Source organism: Pipra filicauda, unplaced genomic scaffold (assembly GCF_003945595.2).
Source record: "Pipra filicauda isolate LSUMZ 115617 unplaced genomic scaffold, ASM394559v2 scaffold84_size4826128_pilon, whole genome shotgun sequence".
In the NCBI taxonomy this organism is placed as follows: domain Eukaryota; kingdom Metazoa; phylum Chordata; class Aves; order Passeriformes; family Pipridae; genus Pipra; species Pipra filicauda.
Genome location: NW_024105031.1, coordinates 2,229,691 through 2,253,063, shown reverse-complemented (window position 1 = coordinate 2,253,063; position 23,373 = coordinate 2,229,691). Strand labels below are relative to the sequence as shown.

The 23,373-nt window shown below is 38.4% G+C and overlaps 2 long non-coding RNA genes across 2 annotated transcripts in view; both read left to right on the top strand.

Annotated features, from left to right (window-relative positions):
* LOC120325146 overlaps positions 1-23,373 on the top strand; it is a 120,517-nt gene that overhangs the window by 17,022 nt on the left and 80,122 nt on the right. The window lies entirely within an intron of this gene.
* Positions 20,899-22,311, top strand: LOC120325147. Its single transcript, XR_005567027.1, has 4 exons — positions 20,899-21,065; positions 21,341-21,483; positions 21,995-22,049; positions 22,153-22,311. It is a non-coding gene; the product is annotated as an uncharacterized LOC120325147 (long non-coding RNA).

The following is a 23,373-nucleotide window of genomic DNA, read 5'->3' as shown; positions in this document are numbered from 1 at the left end:
TTGAGGGAAGAGCCAGATTGGAAAAATGGAACAATTAAAACCCTATTAAAGTTTAAACTCTTTCAAAAGTGGAAGATAACTAGGTAAGGTTTAAGCAGTTCTTCAATCTGTAACTGTGAGCAATTGGGACCCGCAGGAAGGAAGGCAGTCAGGAGACGGCCTTATTCCAACAGTTGCTCATTCTGCGGTAGCTGATGTCGTCAGTACATTGCTAGCTCAGGCAGAGGAGGCTAAGCTATGAAACAGTACCACAGAAGCATGAGGATTTCTGCACCACAATTAAAAATGTAACGGCAAAACATTCATTTAACAGAGGATATCAAAAAGAAGGTGGAAACGATGGAGAGTTTTGGACTTGACTAAATCTGAAGACTCCGTTTCTGTTCTCAAGGCACTCGATCTCTCTGATAAGAACCAGATGGTGCCCACAATCTGGGACAAGACACTTTGAGAGATGTTATAGGAAATCCTAAAATTAATGTTTGACAAAGCTATTCATACTTATCAAGCATGGGAAGCCACTTGGTTGTAATAGATTAGGAGAAGCTTATGGGAGGTCATGGGTGCTCTGAAGTGTTGGATGTGGCACAGAATGTAAAATGCTACCTTGCGAAGCAATGGGGATGGGGATGGGGACAGGGAGGAGAAAGCTGCTAGAAATATCCCCAGTAAACCCTTTAAGGAATAATCCTCAGCAATAGATGTGGGGTGTTTTTAACCAATCAAAAACATGATTCCTAAGGAGTTCTAGAAATATGTATTAGAAAGAATACACAAATATAATTTAATGGTTGGAAAAAAAATCTCAGAGGATGACTAGGAAATTTTACACTGGGCTTGTGTCCTTTCTAAAGTGTGCGATGAAAACCAAAAGTGAAATGGGTTAAAAAAGGGATTGTGCTACCCATCATTGTTTGCAGCCTTTGGTTCAGGAAGCCCTTAAACCAGCTTCTGATGGAAACCAGTAAAATAAGTGAATCAGCTCATGCCATCTCTCATCTCTTTCTCTTAGTATCCACTGCTAGTCAGAGTTGGAGATAGGGTATTGGGAAAGATGGACCTTTGATATGACTGTGTATAACGGCATCATAGTAAACTGAGAAAGATATAAAAGTTTATTCCTATGCCAGAAATGTAGTCCAAGTCAAAATAAAAAAAAAAACCCAAAACAAAACCAAAAAACTGGTGGTACAAGGAAAATTGGCATTAATTTGTTTATATTGGCTAGGAAAATCCTTGCACTTGTCCTTAACTGTTATTTTTATTCATATTATTTCTCTGGGATATTCTACTATAGAGACAAAGGAAATTGCATATCAAATCTATACACTTCACGCACAGTTCATAAATGCCTGATGTTGGATACAGGATAGTTGTCAGGAATTTACACTGCTTGAGCTTTGAAATAAGGTTGTAGATGCAACACTACTGATCCCATTATGCAGCAAATTTGTGGAAAACCACAACTGAAAAATACGAAAGAGTCTCAATTCATATAGGCTGTAGTCAATCTCATCTCTATTTAGCAGTCTTAAATTACAGAGCAGCACTAACGAATCAAACATGGGTTATCAACTGCTACCATTTTGTTCAGCTGAAAACTGAAAACCAGGATACTTACATTGTTAGAAAGTAACGTCAGAATCCCCAAAGACTTGCAGAAATAAAAAGGGACAGATAAAGCAAAATAGGATTACTTGGAACATGGGAATTTCCACCATGCCATGAAAATGATGCTCTGTGTAGCTACAACACAAGAAAAGAGGCGGAACTAGCAGTGGTGTCACAAAGAGAAGCCCCAGGGTTGCAGATCTTACATGCTTTTTTAGTTTTTCATCCCTAAGGATTGTATAGTAGGGATGAATTGATAGCTGATGGGCTTAGTGCTGTCTGTCAGCAATGCCGCTGATGCACTTACCTATGGGTCTGCAGAACAGCACAGGCTACTGGTGCAAGCTGGTCTATTTTTTCTAACATTCTTATGTCCTTAAAGAACGAGCTTTAGAAAGTTTAAGTTCTGCTTTATTTTGATTATTCATTGTTGCTATTGTCACATCTAGCGGGGAAAGTAGGTTCTGTATTTTTTAAGAGATTTGAGGCGGATGAAATAATTGATAGATGCTTTTGTTATCTGCTGCCTAACCAGGACTCAAGCGCTGAGCAAACGCGGCAAGAAAGACAAGGAGCCTGGTCCTTGCCTGCCTACAGAGTAGGCAGCATGTGCCAGGTGAGCAAGTTGTACATTTGTGTTTCTGCATAAGCTCTTGCTCATTTTTGGTAATGTGAGCAAGTACACCAACTCCTGCCATTAGAAAGCTGGTTGTACAAAGTTAAGTGGACGCGCACCAAAATACATTTCATTAGGTAGTGGATGAAGGGAAAAGATCTGTGTGGAAAAATCCAGCTTTGTTCTGGATTCTTGTACATAAGGAGGATATTTCTGCTCATGAACAGAGGCAGACTTTTAAATGAGGAGGCTGATGCTCTACTCTTTAAAGTCATGCAGAAGTGTAAGTTCATTTGATTTCTGAAGATCCACAATGTACTTAGACTGGCTTGATCCTCAATCTAGCCATCTTTTCCCTGCAAACAACTTTTGAATTTTTTTGTGAACATCAGCTAAAGGTGATAAGAGATCATGCCAGCCGGTGTGAACTGTGCTCTCCATCCAGGGGAAAAATGATGCTGCTTTTCCAGGTGATAAGTGATGGGAGAGGAAAAGACGATACTGTGGGGTGGACTGCTGGAAATGAGAAAATGAGAGGATGTCTTGGGAGACTTAGGTGTCCTAGAGTTGTTGCCTGTGGTGAATCTTTACTTTCTGGTATTTAGCATAAAGGTGAAAAAAGGTCAGTGTCCTGATTATACCTAGGAGTGGAAATGTAGTGAACGAAAGTAGAGAAAGGAAATCTGGTCTCAGGCTTAGAGACTTTTGAGAAGAATACTGGATCTCCATGATGGACTTCAATTAATTTTTCAGTTGATTTTTTAACTCATGTTTTTCTCACTACATGCTATGGTGTAATTAAGTATGGGAAAGTATGTCCCCTTTTGTGTTTTACAACCTCTGCTTGACAGAGTCATGCAGTGCCTGCTACTTTGGATGGTATGAGATATAGTGAATGACTTTTACCTTTTCACCTTTCCTACACTGCTTATGACTGCTCATGACTGATATGCTCTTCCTTTCAGTCATTTCTGTTTCTAGGCTGAAAACTCCTACTTTATCTAATCGTTTTTCATATGGTACTTACTCCACACCCCTGATCAGCTTTGTCACTATCCACAATACTTTTTCTGAATCTGTTGTAACTTTTTTGAGGTGTCTGATTAAAATATTCAGTATGTGCAGTATTCAAAATTATAGGTGAACAAGGCAGAGGCAGAAAAATGTTCCCGTTTTCTTCTCTATTTCTTTCCTAATAGTTTTTAATGTTTTACTGGCCTTTTTATGTATTTCTGAATGTTGAACAGACATTTTCAAAGTACTAATTTAATTTCACTGCTACTGCACTGTACAGTTTCTCAGCATTGTAAGAACCTTCTGTAACTCTGGTTAGTTTTAGTTCTGAGGATCCTGAAAACCTTTGTTTCACCAGCAAACTTTCTTAGCCTCTCCATTTGGTTCCCGTTCCACATTATTTATAATATGTTGAAAAACACAGGTGTGCCTGTGTGTCCCCAAGGCGCTGGTAACCTTCCTCTGACAGGAAACCTCCACTTTACTTTAACTCTTTGTTTCCTGTCTTTTAACCAATTATTAAGTCATCAGAGGACTTTGAGTCTTATTCCACATTGATTTAATGTCTTTAAAAGCTTTCGGTGAAGGATCTTGCCAAACCTGTTTCTTTCAATCAAAAAATACTTTCTCGGCTGTATTGCTTACTATTGTTAACACTTTCATTACATTTTAATGGATTGGTGAGGTATGATTTCCCTTTGCAGAAGCTGTCCCAAGGTATCATATTTATTTACACCTCTACTGCCCATGTTTCTTATTATTGATTGTACCAATTTTGACCCTAATAATATCAGACTTATGAAGCTGTAGTTCTCTGCATCTTCCCCTGGGTAACTTCTTAAAAATCCATCAGAGTTGTCATTTTTCATTACTGATATGAGTTAGTTACGATTTTAGAAACTTCCTTTAGAACTGTGACTATATGAAATGTGACAGTTTATCCTATTTTCTATTTTCCTCAATTTCTTCTATTTGAAGGGTGTAGATATATTTTCAAACTTCTTCTGCTTTACTACTTAAGCCAAACCTGCTTTTTTGTATTTTTAAAGTCTTTTTAAATACGTCATTAATGTATTTTCCAAGCTAGTGCTATTAGATCTGAAATATTTTGCTATTTTAGCTACTCCTTTTAAATTTTTTCCAGTGTAATATTTGTCTTTATTTGGGTCCCATATTGCAACTGGAGAGAACCCACAGTTTATTATTTTCCAAAGTCTTATGATCTGTAAACAAGTCCTATGATTGTGCAGAGGGTTTGATTACAGGGTTCCAGCTAATGGAATAATGAAATTGCTCTGTCTGTGTATCAGTAGCCTCCTAATGACCTATGAGCTTGCTGCCAGTTTCAAACAAATTTGATAGAAGGGTAGATCCTAAATATTATTGTGTTTCTAAAGTTTCATGGAAATTGTCTGGGTACTGGAGAGGGACCTCAGCTGAATGATTGCACTGAGCTGAAAGTCAAAAAAGGTAAAACAGACATTATCCTGTTTCTTAGCAGATGGATATTATAGTCAGACACAGAGCGTGTGCTGTCTCTTGCCTGGTAGACAGGAGACGTAAGAGAATCTAAGAGTCTTGTGCTGGGAGAAGCTTTGAGAGAAGAAAAACACAGATAAGTATAAAACCTGGTTTCATTAGTTCTTCAGCTCGTAAAGTCAATTTCATAAAGTTTGAGTTGACAACATGATTTAATTATGGCTAAATTCTGTCTCTGTCCAAGAATATTCTTTAAAAAAGGAAGACTAGAAGTCCACATCCTGTGACTCCCTACACTGCTTCATCGGGTGAAGCAGCTAATTTGCGCCTTGCAGTAAAACACTCTTAGAAAGCTATTGCAAAGGTATCCAGTCTTTTGAACTCTTCACCACGAGGGAGTGCATGAGAAACAGCAGCTGCCTGTATGGCCATCTCTGTATACCCCCCTGGCCAGTCTCTGGCCTCTTTCAAACTGTGGGTGCTGAGATAGGCAAGGAAGATTTGAGCTGAGCCTGATAATAAAATGCTGCAGTGTGGAGGGGAGATTAGACTGCTGTGTAGCAGACAGGTATCTGCTGGGGGAGACCCTGTTGTTTTGGGGTGTCCTGATGCTGCAGTGAAGGTGCTGGGGCGTGACCGTATTGTCCAAATGAGCTCATCTAGCTCCAATGTCTGCTCTCAACTGTAGTTCTCCTTGCTCACTCACATGCTGCTTAATCCCATGCAGGATCACCCTGCTAATCTGGAATAATTAAAAAAAAAATCAACAGAACCAAACAACTTGATAATATGTGCTAAGGAGAGCTGGCATGATTAGCTTGTCTGTAGCACTTAAAAATGAAACGCTCCATCAGCAGGCTTCCTCAGTGCCATTCAAGATGATGTAAACATGTACCAAAAATCTGAATAAAGTCATATTTCTAATGGTGCAGGCAAAAATTCTGACCTAGTTTAATCAGTCACTGTGCTTTTCTGGTTGTTCTGATTTGTTGTTCATTTGCGCTGGGCAGCTGGACAATAGGATTTTGCATGGACCACAAACAATGAAATAAAACAGCAAGATGTACAGTATTTTACTGAAACATAATATAAAGGGCAGCAGGGGACTAGTCAAAGCCCAATATTCTGAGACTGTAATTTTTTATCACTAGTTTATTTCCTAAACCAAAATGTTTTTGAGTATAAATATTGGATGAAAGCAACGCTGCACCATGTTTGCTGTCATGGAGGCAAGACCAAAACCTAATTTTTATTAGAATTAAATTAATATGGCATAAGTAGTTTTACAGTTTTAACATTTTAATATTATTTATGTTCTAACTGCTCTGCATAAATAGAACTGTTCCTTGCTTCTTTTGGTTTTACTACTAATAAAAAGTAATAGGCGTAATAATTCAGGGACTGTTTGCATTTCCAGGCACTTTTGTTCTGTCGTGTTTACCTACTCAAGGAGACATACCAAAAGCCAGACCACAAGAAGCTTTAACACAAAATGCAGCAGCCACTTTACAACCAGACTATGTATCTGAGAGCAGGAGGAGCCTAAAACAAATACCTACAATTAGTATTATTGATGAAAGGACTTTCCAATAAAAAGAAGATTGAGAAATCTACTAGGATGGTTTTTCAGTTTTATTCAGTGCGTTATAGTAATTACATTATAGGTATATTAACAGACATATTTCCCTAATTACCAATTGATTTCCCAGAGTACTCAAAAATGTGCGGAAAAAAACCCCCTATGTGTGATGGACATAAAGGTAATTTTTTAGCACTGACAAGTTTTTACATTTCATTTGACAGTAAAATGAAGTATGGAAGAATGCCATCAGTCCCAGTGCCAAGTAGGTAAGAATCTCAGTCACCAGGAAACTCATGAAGTCAGATTGTGCTTTCAGGTCTCCAATAACAAAGGAACAAATGTAGATTTCCTCTGCTAACATGACAGAGCATGTGGTGTAGAGGCAGCATTTTTACATTTTAAAGTATATTTAGCAGTACAGCTTGGAATACATTGAAGAAAATAGGTGTTGTCCTGTAACTCCTAGAAGCTTTTTCTTGGACTTTGCTGGAGTCAGGAATGTACACAGTACACATTATACTGCTAATAGATTTATGTAAAGCAGCCTACATGTAACCTCTTTCTAGTTAACCCTTAAAGGTTAGGCAATTTGGCCTTATCACAAATGCTGACTTCATAGAATGTAAGACTTCCTAGGCTCTTCCCGCTGCCAGTGCCTCCTAGGAACACTCTACAGCTCTATGAGGTCTGAAAATCCCTGTTCTGACTCAATCTCTAAACTCTTCCTTACCTCACTGACACTTGGAAAACTAAACAGGTTGGGCTTCCTTAGCTGAAGGCAGCTTTTTTTAAAACCTCTTAAAACCTTCGATCAGTGACTGCTTAATGAGGAGTGATACCTTTTTACTTATCCATAACATGCCACTGCTTCAGGAGTTTTTTATACAGTGTCATCAAACAAAAATCATCTTGCATTTGTGGGACTCTAATATCTTTTGCTTAGTAAATTATGTAAATTGTTTTAGTAGAGTATTTGATGTCACTATTTCTATGCACTCCTTTCAAATTTTCTTCTGTTACAGTAAAGGGTATGGTTCTCCTTTCATACTTGCGTAGTTTATGGGTCACAGACAGAAAGGAGTGAGGTGAGGGTTTTGTGATTATTAGGTGTATTGAGTAGAAGGGGTTACATCTTTATCATTGCCAGTTCTAGTCCCTTTCATTCCACTAATACCACAAAAGGCAACTGAATATCCACTGACTTGAAAGGGCTTTGAATATTGTTTACAGAGGCATATAATTTATATAGTTTATCAGCAAACCTAAGGATCAAGTTCAGCTATTGACTAAACAAGCACAAGTGCCTTGATTTTGACTTCTTGCGTGGGATGAGTTTGAAGCTGTCATAGACTGCTTCACATAGCAAACACTACCACAGAAGTCAGTAGAATTCTTATACAGGCATAAATTTACTAAAAGTTAGAAGAAAATTAGGCCCTAAGTCTCCTTTGCCTGAGTCATGTTTTAGTCATTGATCATTTTATCCTCAATTTGGGATAAGCCTCGATGAAATTTTGTACAGCCCTATTGTGTTTGCAATCTAAAAAGAGGTTAAGGAAATAGCCACATTGGGAGGAGTGACAATATGCAAATGCCTTTGCAAAGCACATTCATTCTCAGCAGAGTTGTAACATGTCCCATGGTTCTCATTAAGGGTTCTTTGCTAAATCTTTTTGTTTTTCCTGTCTTACTGGCAAATGTTTACTATTCCCAGATATTTACTGTATTTAGCATCAAACTGTAGCTGGAATCACAGACAGCTGCTGAAAATGTTGGTGAGCACAGAAAATGCTGCAAACAAAAAAAAGCTGAAGGTGGGAGAAAGGCAGGAATTCTCACAGCCTGTATGATCAAAGACCAGGGAATGGGTTATGCTTTCCTCCACAGTGCTGGTCTTTCACAGTCTGCACTGTCTCTCTTTAAAATATGAAGTATTTTCTGCAGGTCTCCAAAAATGATTATAACTTAAACATGCATCCTCCCACAACATTCAGAAAATCAATGCTGCTGTCGTTGCATACATTGACACAGAAACTCCCTCTCCTTCCCAAAGTATCTCCACCTTGGAGTGTATGAACTGCTAATGCTGGGCTCACCATGGCTGATGGGGCTTCTTTAGGACAAGCAGGTGTCTCACAGAATCCAGATGTTCTGCAACAGAGAGCAAGGCCTCAAGAAGCATCTCTCTCCCTTGTACCACCATACCTGAGATAGTGTCGCATTTCCTCAGTGAAGGAAAATCCTGTGGCACCTCACAATGCATGATGTGAAATGCTGAGTTCTGATGGCAGTTGCTGCCAATTTGCTTATTTAATTCCCAGCATTCGCACATTGGTCGCTGAAGACTCAGGCTCTGGCACAGAAGCCCTGGTATTTTTGAAGTCCAGATCCAAGAACTAAGTATGTATGCCTGGGAAGTTTGGGCTATGCCACTGCAAGTCTGCACATAAAAGAAAAACAAATGCAGTGAGTAGAGTCCTATGTTTAAATTTTGTGCTGGAGATTCAAAACAGCATTCTGCAAGATCTAAAAAGTGACAATGACTGCTCCCAGCCTCTGAGGGAGTTTTTTAAATTGATTTCAGGTGATTCTGGGTCAGGAGGTACATACCAGTTTGAAAATGCAAATGCTGGACTGGTATATCCCATTAAAATCCTCCTGGCTCAATTACTCATCTCTCTGTTGTACATTAATTGACTTTGCCTTATCCTGTTCCCAAAAGGGAAAGTTCCTATCTGTTTGTACTGTAAAGTTATTGATCTGGATGATGGCTGTGCCTGAGCCCTCGGAGACATTTTGCAGGAGGCAGGGGAATAAAGCACTGCAGCGTGAGTTACTGCAAATTCACATTGGGTCCAATTTTGCTCACAGTCTGTTGAGGCCCGAGCAATCTGCAAAGCTCAGAGGCACAGCAACAATTGGACGGTAAAGGCCTCACTATGAGGGTGGGTTTTTGCAAGTGCAGCAGATCTAATTTTAAGGTCAGAACCCCCAGGTGTCCTTCCTCCGTGCAACGGACACGTACGTGGTTCAGAGATAAAGTGTGTTGGCTGGCTCAGTGTGAAATAAACTGCCACACACTGATGTGGGTTGCTTTTATGTGGAGTGTGTAGAACCAGTTACAGCTCAGAGCAAATACAGCCACTTCTCTTTAAATCGTTTATGCTCCATTTCTAGTAGTTCTCCTGCTAGTACAGATTGTTCAGCAACCAAATAGCAGGCTTAATCCATCAGGTTTGAAAGAGCAGAGATATGTTGAGGACAAATTTGGCCTCATGTGTCCATGTTGAAGCTATTGGCTCTTTTGAATGTTTTATTTCTCAGTTTTTCTGTTGGCTTTTGTCTCTTTCATTCGATAAACCTCCTCTTTCCATCTGGAATTCCACCTCCTGTGTCCAAATCTCATCTTTCTAACTTTTCTAAACTTTAGGAAATAAAGAAGAAATGTACATAAGCTAGAAATAAAATGCTGGCCCTGCTGAAGGAAGTAGAAAAATTGAGACTGATTGATTGAATTTGAACTTAAATATTTCAGGTTGAGGACTCAGGGACTCTGGCATCCAGAAAATACTGCTAGCATTGAAAACAATGTGTTTTTTTTTACTATCTCTGTTTCTTCCTGGTCCATGACTAGTTGCAGAAGAACATGAAAGACTTTTTCCCTAGTGCCATGATCTTTTCCCCTGCAAAACATGATAAGCAACATTCAGTAATATTGTTATATAACTATTAAGTGATATTTTTTGTCTAAAAATCTCAAAGTATATGACATGAGTAACTGAACAGTATCATTCCTGTTCTAGGGGAAACAGAGACTCAGTGCTGTATGTTTCTTGCTCCGTGCCACATCCGCTGAACTACAGTGGAAGAGTAAATTGCAGGTCCACTGTTCCAGATAAAACTGCTTGGGCAGACATAACTGTAGATGAGAAGGACTTAAGCAGGTACTTGTCTGGTTTATTTAAATGCCTCTCTTCCAGGCATCAGCAAAGACACTCTATTTCCTATCTTCTGACTTGAATACTCATTTATTTTAAAATTTACTATAAGCAAGTGCTCAAGCATGTAAGCTTAAAATTCTCTTTCTGAAAGCATTCATGTGAACATGAGTCAAGTACTTGAATGTTTGTGGAAAATGAAGGCGAAAGAAGCATAAGTGAATATTTATGGGAATTGATTGTGATATGTACCCTTTCTGTCGGACTAATCAGAACAAGATTGACTGTGTGAAGGCATTACCAGTGAGTTGCAGAGGGGCCACTTGCCTACCAGTTCCAGAGCAAGGACCAGGAGCAACTACTCCGAGGAGAGCAATTACCACCCCTTGTGCATTCCTGTGACTGCACATTGCTACCCAGGTCTAGGTGAGAGCCCAAGGGATGGGATAGGCTCACACTCTCAGTTTAATATAATAGCTTCTTTTGAAAACAAGATCATATATTTATTTCCTGATCATATGACTAGGGGGGAAATAAAAAAAAGATAAAGCAGACAAGAATACTCTCATTTATTAGGCTTAGGGAGCTCTGATGTTCAAGCTTGGTTCTTGTGGGAACTGAAGATAAGAGAAAAAGCTCCCCACTGCCAGATATAACCTCTGCGGCAGGATCTCTAGAAAAAAAAAAGGAGTACATCTGAAAATGTTTTCCTTTGTACTGTTGGGTTTTTTATATTCCTAGGGACTAGCTACATGGATCTGGGAATTATATGATAAACTTTGGATTTATGCCGTCAGTTTCTATGCCTCTTATTTTTTATTTGCTTAGATTCTGATCTCAGTGCATTGCTACTTTTCACAGTACATTTAAAAAATCCACTTACACATATATGTGTTTGATATATATGTCATACCCTAAGGATCACAGTCTGGCCAAGAGATTCCCTTTTAACAATTAAAAGAAAGGAAGAAAGGAATAAAATTATTACCACATTTTAATTTTTCTCTTGGTGAACTTCATATATTGGCTCCATCGTGCTTTTCTGAAGTATGACAGGTGTCATTTGTGCCAAAACAGTCTTGAAAAGGTGTGGTCTGATATTCCCCGGATTGCACATCAAAATGTGATGCAAAGCAAAGAGAATGGTAGAATTGGTTTGATAGCCACTGAAGCAGGCAGAGAGCAGACATATTGCTGTCCAGAAGAAGGGAAAAATAACATTGAAGGAATGAAAAAGGATTTAGAAAAGTGTTTTCCAAATATAATTTGTTTGAGGAGCTCTCCTGATTCTTTAAGGAATAAGTGTGTTGCAGTCAATTCGGGCACAGAAAACAAACTGCTATCCCTTTTGTTGTATTAACAGACTAAATTCAACAGTATTTAATGCAAACATTTTATAAACACATCACTGTCACAGTACGTTTTGCTGTGAGGAGCATGCGTTTGAATTTACAGTTCACTGTATGAAAAAAAGTGATCATTTATTTAAGATTATACACAACTTATCATCTGTTAACTAAGTACTAGGACAGATTGCTGTGAGTTACTAGATTGTGTTCTAGCTCCTGGTTCTGAGTATTATTCAGGAGGTAATGCTATGGGAAGTAAACATAGGAACTGGCTCTTGGTTCAAAAAGAACAAATTCAGGTTTTGAAAAAGGTTGACAGAATGTAGACAAAAGCACGTACAAGTGCAACCTGCAGAACAAAGTGTCTTCAGAAAGGTGAATTCCATGTACTTTCCCTGTGAGGCCCTGTGGGACTCCTGGTTTGTACTCATCTCTTAGTGGTCTATATTTTTAAATAGATGTAAAGCAGTCATCTTCTCCAAGTATTTTGAGGTGTACCTTTTGGTTCATGAAATATGTGCTGAATATGGATATTTTCTTGTTCAGAGTTAACCAAATGTGTGTACTAGGAGTTGATTATTTTTGACTGCTTAAGATTTCATTTAAATGCAAGAAAATTCTCTCATAATTAATTCTGAAATATTGTGGACATACGTACAATTTTGGGAAAAACATTTTTTTCTACAGCTCTTATCATAAACAAACAATGATGCTGTCCCAGGAAAAATATATTTCACTCTCATGGGCTTTCATTGAATAAAGAGATTTTGAACTGAGCTCCTTAAAATATCAATGCTCTATATTACTCCCCAGATACAGATATAAATCTTTATAATAGTGCACTTTACAAGCAGCACTCCCGAGTCTTTTTTTGATTGGTAATCACAGTGTTTCCTTATTAATACAGTAAAAATTGTAAAAAACATAAACAGTTTTCAATCTATCTGTTCTTTCTGTATGGATATACATCAGCTTCTGCTTTAAGCAATCCTATAGTTTCAGCCATCATACTTTTTATGGCTTTATATGGGAAGGAAATTGTACCAGAAAACTGAAGTCAATGACAGCCGTTCTGTGAATAAATCCAGTTATCTTTGGTATCCTGGATATAATAAAAATGTACAAAAGTTAAATTTCTGCATCATCACAGGGTTATGTTGACTGTTTTTAACATCAGTAGGGAAACAAAGTTCTAACCAACAGTTTTTTCCCCCAAATATTGCCTGATTTTGGGTTATGTTTTCATTATAACAGTGTCTAAAAGACACTGTATGCTTACTAATCCTGACACTAAAATATCTGATCAAAATGTAGAAATATGCAGGAATAAAAACTAATGTAAACTTTGGATAAGTTGTAAGACTCCAGATACTCCTGCTATTTTTCAGCCTTAATTTTCCTATACCCTTGTGCCATGACTTTGATGAAACCTCTGATGACCAAACTGCTTCCCCCCTAGTTACAGAGGCAATATGTCTTTCTCCCACTTTGATTAACGTTATGTTTGTGTTAGGTGGGAAGCTATGAATACGTAGGCTCCCATACCTTGGCATGAATTCTGGTAAACCCACATCCTTCCCACTAGCAACTTGTATTTCTGGAAGAATTCACCCACATCTGGCAGACTCTCATTCCTTACCTTTTTGTATGCCTGGACAACATTTTTAGGAAACCTTGTCTTTTCCTCTGGGAAGGCAGAGCAACTGCGTAATTTTTATTGGAAGGTGCAGAGGGATTAAGAGGTCTTTCTTATACGGTCTGTTGTGTGCTGAGGTAAATGTCATGAAACTCCAAGAACTGGATGTCTTTAGAGTAAAGCACCATTTTGGCAGTGGCGAGTGTTATGATTCCCATTTCAGAATATTATTTTGGCTTTATTGCTATTTGCCGTTTGCCAGCTGTCATTATTTGTTGAAGTCACCTACAATGAAGACAAATGGAAAGTAAGCCTGTTTCTTAGACTCAAGGCAAAGTTAAGGCAAAGCCTGAATGCACCACTGCTATTTGTCACTGTCAGAATGATACTTCCTTAATGCTGGTGGAGCCTGAACTTTTCTGGAACAGGCCAGGCACTGGTCTACAAGTGCCATGCAGATGCTAAATCCACCATATTTCAGACAGTAAGTGTGAAGTAGGAAATGCTAACTTTCTGGAACATGAGCAGCTAATACAACACAGACTTCATAAACCACACAGTATGGCTTTAGGAGCATCTTCTCTGGAGTTTCATAGAATATTCCCTAGTTGTCCCAGCAAGATTCTTTTGAGGACATTACATGAATCTGTATATAATCTTTAAAGGGATGAATGGTGAAGTCAATATCAAAGATGAATTCTGTAGTCCTGTGTTTTCACTCTTCCATGGAATTATACTCTACAAAAACTGTGCTTACATCTTAGGTGTATAATTTATAGGGTAACACTGTGAACTTACTTGCTACTTAGACTAAGGGATAATGATAAATACTTAATAAGGATTTTGTCCCCATGTCATAGGACATTTCATAAGAATGCCATGGAAACACAGTTTTGTTGAAGAATTTATAGAGCACTACAAAAGCTGGCTGATGACCTACATGTAGGTCATCAAGTGAAGGATTTCCTGTCAAAATACAAGTTTATGTTGATTAAGATTTTGCAGGGATCTTGGCTACCTTTTTGGTCTAGTTCAATATGATACAATATGAACCTTATGGAAAATGTATGCCTACAATATTTTCAGTTGATATGAAGCTGATGGGACTGCAAGGGTGCTGAAAAATGGGATTAATATTCAAAATTATTTTGACAAGTTGTAGATACAGCCTGAAAAAATGGATGAAATATTAAATTATACAAGAAAGTAGGTATATCAGGTAACCAAATACATGACAAGAAGGTTGGTTGGGATCAGCTTTTCAGAATTAGTTTTGAGGCTAGTGTGGATTACAAACTGAATATAAATCATGATGCTGTAGGAGAGACAAGATTAATGATGGGATTTATAAACAGGAAGGCAGTCTGCCATGCAGAAGAAGTCCTTGTACTCTGGTCAGAAGTGGTAAAACCTAGATTAACTGAGACCTACAAACAAGAACTGGATCTTACAGAAAGAGTTGAGAGAAGGAAAGTAGAAATGACAAAAGTTCCATAAAGTGACTTCTTGAAGTACTGTAATACCATTTGTAGAGTTTGGTGATAACACATAGCTGGAGAGAAAACTAAGGCACTGAGATGTAGGGTTTTCTGGTTCTGCATAGAAAATTCTCACCTGCAGTATGTTTGTGGTTTGGAGTAGTCTTGTGGAGAAGCAACTTTTTGTAGTCAACCATGTACTGATCATGCAGTCCATAGAGGGTAAGAAATATGTAACCCTAAGTCTTCCTAAAGTGCGACACATAGATGTCCTGATTAATAGACAGAAATCTTATACTTTCTTGTGTATCATTATTATTAAGCATTATTTTCGGGTTCATTGTTTGGCTCTGGCATTCTTTAGGTATAAATTAAGATATTTTCCTTTGGCTGTATTTCTCTGTAAAATAATAAAAAAAATCAACATTTTTTAGATTTTTTTAGAAACTATGATGTCTACGTAGTCAAAGTAATGCTTACTCCAATCCTGAGTGCCTCATCATGGTAATAGCCCAGAAAGAACTCTGAGTGCAATATGTCTGGGGAATAATGTGAACGGTGGAAAGGGGCTGTGCTGATGACTCACAGTGGCAAAATGACTGACATATTAATTGACTGGGATGGACTGCAACATAGTAGAACATAATAGGAAAACTGGGATGGTGTAATGCTGCAGGAGTCTTCAAAATCTGTTGGACCACACTAGCAATCCAGTTCCTCCTTTTGCCTAAGGTGAAAGAAGTATATCTAGACCATATCTACATCCTAATTATGTCTAATTTTTTCTTAAAAATCTCTCACTCTTGCTAAAGGCTCCACATAGTTCCTAGGTTTCCATAGATATATAACTTTTCTTATACACACAGACACATATATATATGAATATGTATATATATGAATTTTCTGCTGAAAAATAAGCCAATTGCCAAATACTTCTTCTCATTACTTTAATGGTTCATTCATTACCACACCAGAGTGTGATGGTTGGGGTTTATCATACATTTTTTTTCTAATTATATCCCATCTTCTAAACATCTTACTCTTCCTGCTGCTCTTCAGTCCTTTCAATTTGTCTACATCTTTCATAAAGTATGACACTGAGAACTGACACAGAAGTACTGCTGAGCTTGCTAGCAATGGGTAGAGTGAGATGATTCCTTCCCATGTCTTACACAGGATGTTCTGGTTAACACATGTCAGAATGACATCTGTCATTTTTTTTTTTTGTAACAGCGTTACACCACAGGCTGAGAATTAGTTACTCTGCTGTCTTCCACCACACCAGGCCCTTGTCTATGCCACTGTCTTCTGAGTAATTAAGCACGAGTGCATCAGTGCCCTTGGTTAGTTTTTGTTTTCTTTTCTTTTCTCTATGGTTTCTTTACTTTCTACCTGTCTGTACTGGATTTTGTTCTATTGACTTAGAAGCCATGTTAATATGGCTAAGGAAGTGTCTCAGGCTCAACCAGAATAAGCAATTCAGTGTCAGTATTTCAGAGATTTTGTGTGCTAGCAGCTAACCAGCTGGGAATAGCACTGTCTCCTGATGGTGAATATGGACTTATTCTTGTGATACTCTGGGTCATGTCAAGGGATGAACTCACTGTGCTTTGCTTTTTCCCCCTTGAATTATCCATGTGTTGTAGCAGCTATGACACCAGACACAGGGCTGTCTCAGGAACTAGAGTGAATGTGAAAGCTGGTGTTAGCATGTAGAATGAAAAATAGTGGTGAACCCTGTCAAAACTAAAGATCAGACTGGGCCCCTGTACCTGTTACTTTGCATGAAAAAAGGAACAAATCCTAGGGCTTTCTTCCAAAGGACCACGAGCATTGCAATCCCAGATAAAAGAGGAAATATGCCACTGTTTAGTCACATTTAGTTTAGGTTTCCATAAATCCCCAATCATGGGTATCTTTACAAACTGCACTGTACGGAGAACTAAGCTGCTCTTGAATATTAATAACCCAGACTAGCCAGATCAATTCTGTATTAAGGTCATGTCACTCACTGCCTGCCTGATGATGTCAGGGCAGCTCCAACAGTCTTTAAAGTACCATATAATTTAAGGCCATGAATGCTAATTAAAACTTTTGGCTCCATTAACGCACATGTTCAGGAATGACTCGGAGTTGTGTAAAATACTGGGCTTTTGTCTATAATGGGAACATCAGTGGAAACTCATAGGTGCCAAAGGCTTTGCATGTTCTGCCCCTAGCTTTGGAGCATGGTGCCAGCTGAGACTCAGAATGTTAATTCCATAAATGCCTCCAAGTCAAGACTACAGGCATGTTTGTTTAATCTGGCTTTTCCTGAACAATAGCTCTGTCTCTGGGTGCATTCTCTGAAGTGCCGAGAGATTTTTTTTGGTGGTTTTTTTTAACATGAAGAATACCACATACGTAAATGTATAAAATGTGTAATATATTTTTGATATGCAGTGATACATTTATCTTCATCACCCTATACAAAAAAGGAAGCTCGAATTCATCTGATTCCAAGAACTCGAAAGACTTTTTTTATACTAGCAATGAAGTTAAAAAAATCAGCCCCTTCTAAACTTGTATATTACATAAATAATGAACATTAATGCAGTTTCAAAAATGGTAGCAATCATTTCTCAAATGTATTGTTATTTTAATACCCACAAGAGATTACTTTGATTTTCTGAATAATATCTAGGTTTACAGCAGGAACTGCACAGCCTATGTGAGTAATATGAGACCTAATTTTGTTATAGCCTGAAATCAATAAATATGTGCTTTTAAAAGTGAGTTATTGATGCCATTTGAGAAAAATCTCCTTACCTAGACTTTTGGCGCAAACTTGGATGCACCAAGTTTGGTTGGAGGAAAAACCAAACCCTTCCAGTCAAGGCTGACATTTTGCTGTTGTTTATCTCCCTTCACCTTCAACCCTCCCCCATCTCCCCTGCTTGCCTTCACCTGGCTGCCTTTGCTCATTTGCAAATCTCAATTGAACACTTTTTTTTTTTTAATTTGCAAGAAGAAATGCAAATTGCTAAAATGCAAATGATGGTAGTGACAAGAAGCTACATGCAAAAATATGATATAGGACTTTGATATAGAACCAATTGTGTCTGTGGGAATGACAAATGATACTCATATAGTTAAAATGCTGCATTTATTTTACCATGATTCTCCATGTGGACATTCTTACTCAGAAGTAAATACTTTTTTTGTTTCTAGTTTAGATAAACTGCTTTCAAATCAACAGAAGATAGAATGGATAAAACCACTCATTTTACTCACATGCACACACACATTCACATCCTTATGGAGGAAAAAGGGGGCTATATTGTCCAACTACAGTGGTTTAAATTCCCACATTACTATATATTGTTATAATTTCTGATATAGGCAGGCTCTTACACTCCATATGGCTTCCATATGCACAAACCCTTGGTTACTGAAGATGGATGAAAGCCATATTGTTTTTTAATGCATATGCTGAAGAAAAAGAGCTATCACTAACCTGTGAACTGATTATACCTGGTATACTTACACTGATGCTGTTAAAACATAACTATAGTTGCATAAAGCTGTGCCTATAGCAGAAGCCTTTGGTAGAATACAAAGGGCATTTAAAAGCAAGTTATATTTTTTAAAAGGAATTTCCATTATTGACAGAAGTTTATGACGATATTTTTACTGAAAAGGAAATGTTTTTTCTGATGCAGCTCATTTTATGGAAGGAGACGGCAAAAGCTGTGTTAGAAGTATCCTCTTGGTGGTAGGACAGCAGTCACAGCAGGACAGGATGCTGGTAGAGCTCCCCTGACAAACACTCTTGCTCTAGACCAGGCCTCAGGGTCCATTTCTTAAGGTGTTATGTAAATGGGGTGTTAAAACCATTGTGACAGCAGAGAAACAAAGACCATTCCTTGAGGGGAAAGGAATATGCAAAACTGGCTGGAGACAGTCCAACAGTTTGGGGCCAGGTTGTCCTCCTCTTCTGGATCTGGGTGAAAGAACCAGCAGGCAAAATTGAGTTCAGTGAACCATGGCAGGGCCGTAAAAACATCTGAGCTGAGGTGGTGGGCAAAATCCAGGGGCATCTGGGAGGTTTGGCAGTAAAGACGGCTCATGTCACTGAGTTCAAGCCCCATTTTGGCCCCTGTTCGGTTTTCCTGGGACTTCAGTGTGAAGCAGAAAGGTTGTTGTAGTGGGGAGAGTGCAAGTGTTAGAGGAGAGGTGCAAAGTCTTGTGCAGGCACTCCCCATTGTCTTGCACGGAGGAAGGATGAGCAAAAACATGCACATAAACACGGTCCAAGTGGCAGATGTAGCTTTCACAAAGCACCCAGATATTTCATGGTTCGTTTTCCATGGTTCAGTGTCCCTGGAGTGGTCATAGGTAAAGATCTGCTGAGAAGGAGTTTATTTTACATTTTTCGTACATTTACAGAGCTATGGTCAAAATACTGAACTAGAAGGAAGAACAAGGCTGTGGGTAACCTTGGGTAGAGCAGTCAATAATCTCTGCTTTCATTCCACTCCCTCCTGCCTCCGTGCACCCTTAGACGCTGGGTGGATCATGAATTAAGGTCCTTGCTGGGCATATTGGTGTCAGCACACAGTACAGCCTGAGTCCAACAGAAGGGCTCTTGATCTATCAGCAACATGAAAGAAACATTACAGCCCAGTGGCAGCAAGCAGGGGAAAAAACAAATAAAATGTTATTATAATATTTCCTGTTAAGGAAGTTGAGATAATATTGTGACTGGTAGCTGACCAGCTGCTTTCATTTAATATTTTTCTAATTTTAGTCAGTGTTGGTCAAACAAACACAGCTTTCAGGGGATTTCCTTCAGTGTTAACAGACTGTCGTGTAGTTGGTTGAACAGAAGCTTTGCAGTGTGAGGTATGATCAAGAAATGTGCCCTTTATAAAAATAGTGCTACATTGGTACAATGTAGCTGTTCTTGAGGGGAGCAGATTTTCAAAACCTGGGATCCTGGTTGCGCTATTCATTGGTTTTACCCTGCTGCAATCACACACCTCTGGGGGACTGGATTTGGACAGGGCAGACCTGCTTATGGTAGTGCAAATCAGTAAGGAAAATAGAGATATTCCATATTATGGCTCTGCTGATGCTGGAGTTTGGCCTAGGGAGCTCAGCCCCTGGAAACAGCGGCTGTAGCTGGAGGTGCAAATGAGCTGTCCTGCACCTGCAAAAAGTAAGTCTGGGACTCAGACCTTCTAAAATTATTCCTGGGCACAGAATGGGCTATTATAGTGGAATTTTCAAAGAACTCTTTGTAGGGCAAAAAATAAAATTCGTTGGCTGGCTGGTAGCAGAGAGTCATAGACAGTCTGCCACTGTGTACTCAGTGCCCAATGTGCTGCTTATTCTAAGTTGAGCTGCTAAATTGCTTAGTGTTAATAATTTGGTTTTTTGTTGCAGTGGTGGAGCTGCCTGCCTGCTCGAGGGACGATGGCTGGTTAACTATTGCCTCCCCAAGGGTTGCTACCCTCCATCCTCTTCTTGACCTTCTTTTTGCTGCCAAGTTGCAAGACCTTTACGTCGCATGCCTTGCTTTACAAGAGTTTTTCAGCATGTATCAGATGCTTGCATGAGTCAGAGAGCTGGCTTCCACTTGAGATCGCTAAAATCCATAACACTGGGATTCAGGGCCACATGCTTCTCTAACGTTCATAACCAAAATGTCATGGCAATGTGGTTCCTGCATTCAGCAGAATTATGGTTTGCTACAGATGTTTATGAGTGCATGGGCACAGTTAGAAAGTTTGCTGCCCAGTCTCCATTCTGCATGGAGGGATTTGAAGAAAAACCCAGGAACCAGACCCATTTTAGAAACTGTAAAAGCTGTTTTGGGGTATTCAGGAGTCCTGACTAAACTCACCCGAATGTTAACAAATTGTGGAATGCTATCAGTGTTATGTGTTAAAGGGAGAGGAAACAGCTAGAAACATATGTCATTTTGTATCTGTTTCATATAGTACTATTATGATCAGAAACTCTACGTCATCTTAGCATACTGATATTTGTGCTCCATCAGTATGTCTGTAACACATTGGTTCAGCTGAGAATTTAAGTGATATTTTCATTTTGCTTAATAGCTGGTAATGGAAACACAGTCTAATGTCTCAAAATTAAACTGTGAAAGCCCTAAGTCTTTGCTGAAGAATTCAGTGGTGAAACTGTAGCTCTCTGAAACCTCTGAGACAATTGGTATGCTTGCAAATATTGCAAAGGAAGAAAAGGAAGACAGAATAGTGAGTTGCCAGAAGGAAGGACCAGGAAGAAGAACAGCTTTCAGTTTATGAATGTTTGTGTTAGAATGACAAAGTACATATATCCAAGGGAGGCCAGGCAAGGTAATCTTACTGAAGACATTCTGAGGCTGGCAACGTTCTTCTTATTCCTAACACTTTGTTAAAGTCAAAGACTTTCTAAAATATGTATCTGCAGGTAGTATTCAGTCCTGTTGAACTGTATTTTAAAAGTTTTATAAGGCTATTCTTCAAAAAACAACCAAGTGATATATATATATATATAAAAAAGAACAGTATTTGAAAATTACAGGAAATTAGAGACTTTGCTCTTGAGAATGTGTTCCCAAATTTTTGCTCTTTCTTTACTCCTTCGCTAGCATTGCAACCAAAGCTATCTGCAACTAGCAGTGGGTTCAGAGAAAAAGAACAAAACTGTGCATTAGTGACTACTACAAAGAAAACAGGAGAGGACATGTCATGGAGGACATCTGCTCAAACAAGAAGAGCAGACATTCTTCTGGTAGCCAAAACCAGCATTATAGTCACATTAAGAGTACATGTGATGTAGTCCTGATGGCACTTTAATTTGGTGTTCAGTCTTTATGCACTAACTATACAAACCTTGCCCTTATGCCACCTAATTGCACAGGGTGCGTCACGCTTTTCTACCCACTACCAGCTTTGTGCATTGAAAATGGCAGGTTTCACCCCATAAAGGTTCTTAATTTTTCATCCTCAATTAAAAGAACCACACATTTGCCATATTAAAATTTAAAATTGTGTTTATTGAGACATATGGGTATTTACTATGTGCAAATGTTATGTTTACTTCGAGATGTTTTCATATCTGCATATTTCTGTTAGTGATAATATTATTATGGCAATTCCTACATAAATGTGTGTGGTGTGTATTTTCAGTGTCTCTGGAAGTATTTATTAGTTATCTTTTTGCTAATCACTTTCAGAATGTAAAATATTGAATTGTGGGCTAAATAGTTCACAAACATCTTGATTTCACTTTCCTTTTATAGGGAATATTTGAGGCAATGTTAAATCTGAATTGAGACAACCTAGGCAAAGCTGTCTGTAAGTTTTCCTGAAAAGCTACATTTGGTTCAGTTTATTGAGAACTTTAATGAAAAGAGATCTGAGGAGAATCATTCTCAAACTCTTGGAAAATATTTTGTAGGCTGGCAGGAGGGAACGCTGCAGTTTCTAGAAGCGAGGACAGAATCTGACCTACAGATATAAGGAGATGACTGGAAAACAAAAACAGCTTGGAAGCCTTATATTCACAGATGCTTTTATTCTTGGTATGCCATTCAATTAAACATTCTCTGAGAATGTATGGCAATGCTTTCTCATATTTTCTCATTAAAAAGCCAGTTCCTTGAAACAACACTAGGGAAATCTTTGGCCACCAAAATAATCCACTTATTACTGTTTGTGACCTTGGCATTACTAGCTCTGAGGTGAAAAAATTAAAAGAAGACCAAGCACTGTGACCTGAAGTGAATGAGAGTTTTGATTCTCATTTCAGCAAGGTTCAGATTTGGTAGATTTTAATATAGCAACTGGCCTAACACTTCCTAAAATTACCTGAAACTCATGAATGTAATGGTAATGTGACATACATGAAGGACACATCTACACCAGTGTCTTAGTTCACATAAAAAGTGTAGGTTTGGATGGTAAAAAAAGTGATCCTGATCATCCCTGCTTGTGGTACATCAGGGAATCTCCATGGCATACTGGACCACAGTTTCCTGGCTTCCTCATAGATGTGGGATCATGGTCCAGGAGATCGTGGGGGAAAAAAAAAAGGAAAGTGACATTAATTACTGTTGTCATTTCTGGTATGCTAGCTGAGTTACTTCAGGATAAATTGGGCTCACTGTTGAGAAGGAAGTTCTATAATATGTTTGTGTACTTATCAGAATAGTGGAATACACTGAAACACCATTTTGCAATGACCCACTTCATCAGAGCATTCTCATCACAATAGCAGCTGGTTGGCTTTATGTCAAATGACTTATAAGGCAAGTACCCTACTTTAAAGATAGTGATTGTCATGATTTATCAGATACATTTTAGCATCCTGACAAAGAGAAAAACATTGGTGTTATGGACGTATCACCTTAAACACTATACAAATGATTTGTCTCTTGAATATCACTTAAATCTCAGTCAGGTAGGTAAAGCTTGGATTCTCGGCAAAAAAAAAAAGAGGACAAATATAAAAATAACATTATAAAGGAAGAGAACAAAAAAAAATCTATTTATTACATTACAAATTCCTTTTGCTTTGAACACAATATGAATCTTGTAATGGCAAATCTTATATGTCTGTGAAATTAGCAGATGGAAGAAGGATGTATGAAGAGCTCCAAGTCAACTGAGAGAATAATTT